The sequence below is a fragment of the Manis javanica genome, chromosome 5 (genome assembly GCF_040802235.1).
Source record: "Manis javanica isolate MJ-LG chromosome 5, MJ_LKY, whole genome shotgun sequence".
Classification (NCBI taxonomy): Eukaryota; Metazoa; Chordata; class Mammalia; order Pholidota; family Manidae; genus Manis; species Manis javanica.
The window spans coordinates 59,645,033-59,654,761 of NC_133160.1; the positions used below are offsets into that span (position 1 = coordinate 59,645,033).

At 34.0% G+C, this 9,729-nt stretch overlaps 1 pseudogene; it reads left to right on the forward strand.

The window, feature by feature from the left end:
- Positions 1 to 505: 505 nt before the first annotated feature.
- On the forward strand, positions 506 to 1,631 carry LOC108403194 (SOSS complex subunit C pseudogene; annotated as a pseudogene).
- Positions 1,632 to 9,729: the final 8,098 nt, after the last annotated feature.

The following is a 9,729-nucleotide window of genomic DNA, read 5'->3' on the forward strand; positions in this document are numbered from 1 at the left end:
AGCTTCTTATCAGTAGAACCTATTCTGCTGTCCATATTTTTATGTGATATAGAAAATTTGTGCTTTTTTCTTAACAGTCTAATAAAGGTTTTATCAATGTTATTTGGTTTTGGAAAGAACTAACATTTTATTTTGATGATTCTCTAATGTACACTATTTTATTAACTGCAATTATCTATTTTATTTTCTTCCTTATAGTTTCTTCCTTATAGTAAAGTTTGCGAGACTTCCTACACTCCTCAGAGGAATATTTAATTTTCAGTAAGCATGGAGAAGAATGGTTCATTTACAGTCTTTTAATATTTGCTGTTTTATAAGATTAATAAGTGAAATATTTTGTTACAAGGTATGCATTTTTACATACTTTGAATATATCCTTAAATTGGTCTGCAGAAGTATCATTGCTTTTCCTGTATCTTAAAAATATTAAATCAAAGTGGCGTCTGCCCCAGCATCATTTAAAGCAGGAATCGCAGTGCGTAGCAGCTGTTGGGGCCCCGCGGCAGGCGGGACTTCTGCCTCCTCAGGCGCACGTCAGTCAGGAGGAGGAAGCGCAGCGGGGGCGGGAAGGTTGCACAGCCGCACCTGCGGCTGGCCTTGCGGGTCTGTAAGTGGTCGCGCCCCCTTTGAGAGGGTGAGCCGACTGCTAGAGGGTCCCGGGCGCTCTCCTGTCCCGGGTGATTGAAAAGTGCTGATCAAGATCAATTGCCATTGAAGCAGAAAATAGGAAGATGGCAGCAAACCCTTCGGGACAAGGTTTTCAAAACAAAAATAGAGTTGCAATCTTGGCAGAACTGGACAAAGAGAGAAGAAAATTACTAATGCAGAACCAATCTTCAACAAATCATCCTGGAGCTAGCATCGCACTCCCGAGACCCTCTCTTAATAAGGACTTCCGGGACCATGCTGAGCAGCAGCCCATTGCAGCCCAACAGAAGGCGGCTTTGCAGCATGCACATGCACATTCTTCCAGATACTTCATAACTCAAGACTCTGCATTTGGGAATCTGATTCTTCTTGTTTTACCTCGCCTTGAACCAGAATGAACAAATATTTGCACTGAAAATGACTTTGTAATATCAATTGCCAAACCTACTATTATTCAGTTCTATACAAACTATGACTTTCAGAATTTTGGTGGACTTTTACGTTTTTTGCTTCTTTAAAAGAAAATTACGTAAGTGAAAGCAAAAATGGAGGGTAACCAGGATGATGAGAGCCTTGGGAGCTGTACTGTCTGAGGAACTGAGTATGCTACCTTTGTCACATTTTTGTTTGATTTATAACTAAATTAGACTGTGAATTGGATGGTCACATAAATTAACCCTCAAGATCCAGCGAGTTGAACTGAGTATATCATGTCCACAATAGATTTTCAAGAACCATTTATAGTACTTAACTTTAAAGAAATGAGGGTGCTTTTTAAAAATGTGAACCAATAGGCTTAAATAAGTTATATTTGTATTTGCTCCTTGTAGAATTGCTATCAGTGTACCTTTTGAGTTTTACCCAACATATTATCCTGAAATATTCTTTAACTTATAACTAGTCCCCCTGTTCTCAATTTTAAAAGAAAATTCAAGATAAGACTAAGTTACCAACCAGTCTTAAACATCCTTTATAAACTATAAATTATGTAACTAAACCGCTATTAAAGACATTATAAGAGAGGTGGTGATTTTACAGTTTGTAGAAGCTCTTATTTGGTGTCACTATGCAAATGACAGGCCTGTACAGTTTTCTTGTCCCCTTTTGTTCTAATTAAAAACATACGCAAAGTTAAAGGAGGAAGGCATTAGGTTAAGCAAGTTTTCAACATAACATATCTTTAACAGAATCTGCGGTGCTGATATATATGCACTCTCCTCTACCTTACCCTAGTCCTACAGAATTAGAATCTCTAATTCAAAACAAAGTCTGAAAACCTGGGTTAGAGAAGTCAGTTTTCATGATACATATTTATAAACTCAGATTTGTGGGTCCCTGAAATTTATAGGTCATTTAGCTAAACTCTACATTTTTTACTTTTAGTGGGATTGAAATTATATTTTATACTATATTATATAGGTAAAGTATTTTATTAACTACTTATAACTGACCTCATTTTGGCCTTGAGTTCCCATCCTCTCTGGTGGTAGGATGAAATTGAAACTTAAAATTCCAGTTTGGGTCAATATTTAATCAAAGTTCCCTTTTTGAAGAGTTTCTTCTCTCTCCTTCCCTAGATATTTGTACTAACCCCAGAGCTCCATCTTACCCAAACTAATTGACGAGGAGCAGACAATTCTATACTTAGCGGTCCCCATGGTAATGGTCACCATTACAGCAAAGGCACCCTTACTCTTGCTGCTGACAAGCCCTCCACCTGCCCCGGGCCTCTGGCTCCTGTCCTGCTCAGGCCCATCCAGCTCTTACTTGGGCCTCCTTATAGTGGGCCTCATTTCTTGAATTAATGTGACTAAATTTCTGTTCATGTGAGCCATGGTTCTCAATCTATCTACTGATGCTAGGAAGATTTTAAAATTTGGATTGTTTAGTTTTATACTGTCAAAGCCTCTACCTAATGTGTGACTTTTATAACTTAGAGATCTTTTTTCCAGTGGTATTTTCTAGTCTCTTAGCCTTCTGAATCCCACAGTCCCAGCTACCAAGCACTTCTTCCTACCCCTTTCCTTGGAGTCACTTACAAATCCAATTCAGTCCGATGTGTGTGTATTAATACCTACTCTGTTAATCACTGTGCTTCGGGGGCGGAAGATGAGAGAGACGGTCTGAAGGAGGCAGCCCTGGAGGGGACCCTGCTCTGGTACAGCAGTGGTGAGAAAGGAAGGCAGAATGCAGCAAGCTGCACAGGAAGGGCCTGAAAGTATTGGCGCTTTACCTGCCAAGGGAGGGAAGAGCTGCTCTGGGCAAAGGTCAAGATTTTATAATCAAGGAGAAGTAGGAACAATTGCAAGTGCTGCAGAGGATAATGCAAAGGCACAAGTGGCCTCAGAAGCCCCAAAGTCTCAACATTGCTTCCCTCAGCCTGTGGTGAACTGGGGTAACTCACTCAACCTCTGTCTGCGTGTCACTCCATCTCACCTGTAAAACAGGAACGGCACACACTCTGTCTAGTGCATGAACTGAACCAACCATGTGTTCCAAAGTGTATGTCTCACCTCGTTGCTGAACTGAGAATCCAACTTCATAGTTTAATGGATTATGGCCAGTATTTTTTATTTTTTAATAAAATAGCATCAGAGTGCAAGAAAAAAATAATTTAAAAAAATATATTAAATCAATAATTATTTTAAAAAAATGCTAATCTGATAAACCCAGATGGGGTTACACCTTTCATTTATTTGCATCCAAGGTTTAATATTTTTATGTTATATTATTTTTTATCTTTTTATAAGTTTTTTCTTTTCCTTTGCGCCATTTCCTTTGAGTTGTTCATAAATTTTATTAATTTGGAAGATATTTTTATGTATTAAGAAAAGTTTGTCATTACATTTAAATTTTATTTGTATATTTTGATATATAGTTTAAAAGTATTAAGTTAATATTTTGATATTATTTATCTTTTCATTTTTCTGCCTTTGATGTTATACTTAGAGATAACATTTTATCCCCAAAATTATATGTGATAACCTATATTTTTATGATAAATTGTATAGATTTTAAAACAGTTTAATTAATTGGTTTGAGTATAATGTCAAATACATAGTTGTGTTACCACAATTAATTATCCCATATTTTCCTTATGAAAGTTCATTTTTTGGTATATGAATTGAGAGAAAAGTTGGAATATGATCATGAATTTGGAGGGAAAGAAGATGAAAAGTGCCTTTCTAAAAGTTAATACTTTTATAAATAACTGTTCTACCTTGTTCAAAAGAGTACTATCACTACTTATATCTCCTTGATTGGTACAACTTTTGACTAATAATATGTATTTATTATTACTTCCTGAGAATAGAAATAATAACAGGAAAACCTAGACACAATCATATACATTATTTATAAGCTGAAAACTATAGATACTACAATTTAAAACACAGGCAAGCTCAGAAGTTAAGGAATGACAAATAGTTTAGGTAATGCCTACTTTAAAAAGTAGATGTTCTATGTCATTTGGCTAATTTGCTTTTTGTTTTAGTAAATTTACTTTTTGAAATGTTTAGATGAATTTTTGTTTATTAATTTAAAATACACTTAGATTATTACAAACTTGTTTACTACTTAAATTATTTTTATGTGTCCTTCGGGTTGTCTGCTAAATCATTATTAAGTTACTCCTTGTTCATGAGCAACTTACACTATTGAATTATACCAGGGGGAAAAAGTGTATGAAACAATCAGCTGAGGTAATCTTATTTTGAAAAGAGACTGTATTTATTCAGAGCAGACTAGACTTTTAAAACTCTGAGTTTTATCAATTGCCTTGTCTGCAACTTGTGGAAATCATATTAGAAGAAAACCAGTAACAACTTATTTTTATATAAGCATTATACATTGAAAACTGCTTTATGAAACTAAAGATGAGTTAAGAGACCAAAATTAAGCAGAAAGCAACCTTCTTATATGAATTTAAAATTATATCTGTATCTACATAGTATTTTACTATATCAAATGCACAGACTAAATTGAAAGATAGCCTTTGCATAACACTACAAAATTTTGACATGAAAATTTGTGAGAGCAGCTCTAACTCTTAAGTAAAATGAATGGATGAAAATAAAAAGTTGCAATATACAAGCATTTTAAAAAGAATCTTATATACTCAGTTCAAAATTAAGTAATCCATTATGGAATCCTATTAAAAAATAAGCTCTTATCATTACCACACCACTGAAAATGTCTATTTCTTTTTTACCATCAATGATACCCTAATTTTCAAATGAAATTAACTGTTTGTTGATTTGTTTATAATGCTGCTTAATATTGGTTACTCCAATTTTTTTAATGTATTTCTTTGACTTCTGGGATCTCATTCTCACCTACCTCTCCTTCCACTCTTCTAATTATTATTTTGAGCTGCTTCATTATTTCCTTTCCCTCATCACCTAGAGTCGTATTGTTAATAAAAGAGAAAACAGCAATACAAATTAATATCATAAATTCCAAACCCAAAATCTTCCCACTAGGTTTAATTGCCATAATAAAGAGCTATCATAGATGTTTGTTTCTCTCTATCACAATTGTCATCACAATAATGCAAATCATTCATTAATTAATTTATTTAAAAGCTAGACAATGATTATCTGCTATGCACCAAGTACCATCTAGGTGTTGCAGGTTTATCAGTGAACTATGCAGACAAAATACCTTACACTTCTGGAATTTATATTCTTGCAGAAGGAAAGACCTTAATAATAAACACAGTAATAGTAAAGTGTATTATACTGAAGAAATGGTTTGTGTATGTGGCAAGAAGAATCAGGAACAATTGGGGAAGGAGTTACAATTCTAAGTTTAGCAATCAGGATAGACCTCCATGAGGTGGTTGACACTTGAGAAAAACTTGAAGGGTGTGAGCAAGTTAGTATGAAGATAATCTGTAAAAGAACGTTCCAAGCATTAGAAAAAGTTGTGCAAAAGCCATAAGACTAAAGGGTCTCTGATGTACTGAAGAACATAGAGGTCAATGTACTTAGAATGGAATGAGCAGGAGTAGATCACAGAATTTGGGGATTAATTACTAGGACCTAGGAGGCCGTTTTTTTTAATTCAAAACTTTGAATTTTACTCCGAGTGAAATGCGAACACTTTGAAGAATATTGAGTATGTGCAATTAACATTTTTAATGAATCATTCTGTCTATTGGGTAGTGAGAATTCAATAGAGAAGGCAGGGATTGGGGCAGGTAGACCACCTACAGGACTCTTCGAGGGACCCAATGAGTTGCTGCTGTTCAGAGGCGGGTCACACTATGGAATGTGAGGTGCCGTCAGGCTCTGGGGGTGTTCTGAACACAGAATCAAAGGATAGTACATGTGAGAAAAAGCATGACTCCGAATTATTTTTCCACTAACAACAAAGATGGAATCCACATCAATTGAGATGGAAAAGCTGCATTTGGAGAACACTTAGCTAGGCTTCTGGGAGACAATACCAGAACCCGGATTTTGACACGGTAAGTATGACATGGCTATTACGTAACCAAGAGGAAATGAAGACTAAGCAGTTGAATTATACAGAAGTCTGAGGTTCAGGACAAATACATGCTTATATCCAATTTAATTCTGTAAGGTCAGACAAGGTCACTTTGTAAGTGTGTGTAGACAGAAAAGAGAAAGAAAAGAGGACCAAGGCCTAAGACCAGAATATTTGCTCATTATTTCCTACTCAAACTATCAGAAAAACTTCTGACACTTCTCTGATTTTAATCTTTATCCTATCTAATAAATCAGTTCACTATTATTATAATTGTTTTTCTACAACACATATATTATTTTGGATATTCGATTGTGAAAGAAAAAAACACAAAAATTTTACCTTGATGCTCAGGGTGCTTAAGGACTTGGGACGTACTAGTTTGCTTTCTTATCCTTCCCTTTTCATAGCATGCTTTCTCTCATCAAAAAGTCACCAAAAATTTTCATATTCCTATTTCTCCACAAGTCTTCCTATTTTAGAATGCTCTTACTAAGTATTTTTTCTTCTTTTCATTCATGATTTGAAAGCCACCATTTTTATGTAGATTTCCCTGATCTCAGTATTTAAATAAGTCCTTACCACCTCTGTACTCCTATGAGACTTGCATGCAGTATCTTAGTGAAAAAATTGTATGTGCATATACACATACCTGAAGATTTCTGGAAGATAAATTTTATATCGCATATAAAAATGTATCTTGAACAATTAAAATAGTGCATACAATAGAGTAGATATAGACTGAATGAATAAAAGAATGGAAAATTCAATAAAAAACATTAAATTATTTGGGTAGGTATCAGTAATCGGTTTTCAATTACACGTAAGTGGTTACAAATATATTCAGTTATTTGGGTACATAGTATAATAGAATGCATCATAAATACTTATTACTAGATATGTGTTCATTTTATTTATACTCTATATAAAATATTTTATTATCTCTTTGGGTAATGAATCAGCCAAAAGAAACTGGAAATTTGTTTTTTCTGGAAAATCCATTTGGCAATAGATGTAATGTATAAGGAGAGATCGATATAGTGAAGAACACTTTTTTAAAAAATGTCAAGAATTAAAAGGAATAGAGAGAAATTCAAATAAATAGAGTGATTCAATAGAAAAGACAAAATAACATCAATATATGTCAATGCAAGTCTTTAATGTAAAGTTACTTTCAACTGGACTATTTCTAAAATGACAAAATTAAATTTATCATTTGAAAAATAATGACATAAACATAATTTCATTCTGATAGAGCATATTATTTTCAAGTTGTTTCTGATTTACCATGGTGGGATCATCTGAGGAAAGCAAAACAATCAATTCATTTGACAAGAGCTATGAGCACAATAAAGTATTTGACAACACATTCTGATATTTTCAAAATTGTAGAAGGATATAATAGTGTTGCCAGGGCCTGAGATGAGTTATTTCCTTTTTTAACTTTTTTACCTGCCATGTCCTATAAACACAGAAAATAATTTACCAAAAAAGAGTGGCAGTGATATAGTCAATGACCACAAATGCTTTCCAGTATTATTTTTTATTTTCTTTTTGAAGATTATGGTTGAGTTGTTGTTCTTACATCAATTTTACTGCATTGCATAGAATCAGTGTGTTTTTTGAGTTTTAATAAGTGGCAGAATATTTGTTGATTATTTTGCAAAGGTCTTAGTCATGTGCTTATCACTCTCTTTCCCTTCCTTCTCTCCCCTTGCTCACTCCTTCTTTCCCTCCTCTTTCCCTCCATCATTTATTTAATCAAATACATAAGGTATAATTTAGTATTTTGTTGTATAAGTATATAAATGAAATAGATGACACAATAGTGCCTTGGTCAAGTTATAATATGGTTAATGGTTTATAATAAATATAAAGCCATTAAAATAAGGCAGAAGTCATATGGCTAGGTACATAGCAAGGGCCACAGGACAAAAAATATTTAAAGTACTATCAATTTCTGTGATTGGAGAGAGATTGATGTAGGATTGAATAGCCAAGAGTCTATGTGGAAGATGTAAGAACTGTATAGCATCTTGAATAATGGTAGGGTTTCTATATGAGGACAGAACAAAATATATTAGAGAAAGTACATTTGGAAGTTTTAGGTATATACCTTCTTATCTAATCTCATATAATACAAGACATGGTGGTCTTTTCACATATCTGCTTGTAACCTCCTTTAATAAAGCCACGTCCAATATTTCTTCATTAAAAAAATAGAAGTACTGTGTTTACCATAATATTTTTGACATCAAAATATTTTTTTGACATCTAAACTATCTTCCCATTACTTGAAAAGTTGAAAAGTAAAAATTTACTTTTTTAAAATTTTATTTTATAAGCAATCAAATGCACAAATCTTAGTATACTGCTTGATGAATTGTGACATGGGTATACACTCCTGTAGCTTTCACCCAGCTCAAGATATTAAACACTTCACTGTTTTTCCCCTTCCACCTATTTCACCCATCCCTTCACCCCCCTCTCATATGGCAACTACCAGTATGTTTTGTGTATTTATGATTCTATTTCAGTTTGTTTGTTTGTTTGTTCTCATTTGGTTTGTATTTTAGAATTCACATGTAAGTGAATTATATAGTATCTGTCATTGTCTGACATTTCACTTAGCATAATACCCTCTAAGTCTGTCCATGTAGCCACAAATCACAAGATGTCCTTCTTTTTTATAACTGATTAAAATTCCATTGCTATACATACCACCTCTTTTTTATTCATTCATCTACAAATGCACATTTAGATTGTTTGCATATTTGTGGCAAAATGTTATATTTTGTATTATTGTAAATACTGTAAATAATTATTTAGATATTTTTGTAAATAATGCTGCAATAAACATAAGAGTACATAGAACTTTTCAAATTAGTGATGATTTTTTTCCATCGGGTAAATTCCCTGAATTGAATTACTGAGTTGTATGGTATTTCTATTTTTAGTTTTTGAGTAAACACCGTACTACTTTTCATAGTGGCTGATTCAATTTGCATTCCCACCAACAGTGTATGAGGGTTCCCTTTCCTCCACATCTTTGCCAACATTTGCTATTTCTTGTCTTGTTGATATTAGTCATTCTGACTGGTGTAAGGTGATATCTCATGTGGTTTTGATTTGCATTTCCCTGATGACTAGCAATGTTGAGCATCTTTTCATGTGTCTGTTTGCCATCTAAATATCTTCTTTGGAAGAATATTAAGGTCCTCTGACATTTCTAAATTAGATTATGTGTTTTTCTGTTCAGTTGTATGAGTTCTTTTTTAAAAAAATATTTTTATTAAGGTATAATTGATATACACTCTTATAAAGGTTTCTCATGAAAAAACAATGTGGTTACTACAGTTACCCGTATTATCAAGTCCCCACCCATACCCCAATGCAGTCACTGTCCATCAGTGCAGCAAGATGCCGCAGATCCACTATGTGCTTTCTCTGTGATACACTGTTCTCCCCGTGATCCCCCACACCATGTGTATTAAATAGAATACCCCTCAGTCCCCTTCTCCCTCCCTCTGCACCCGACCTCCCACACTGCTCCTCTTTGGTAACTGCTAGTTCATTCTTGGAGCCTGTGAG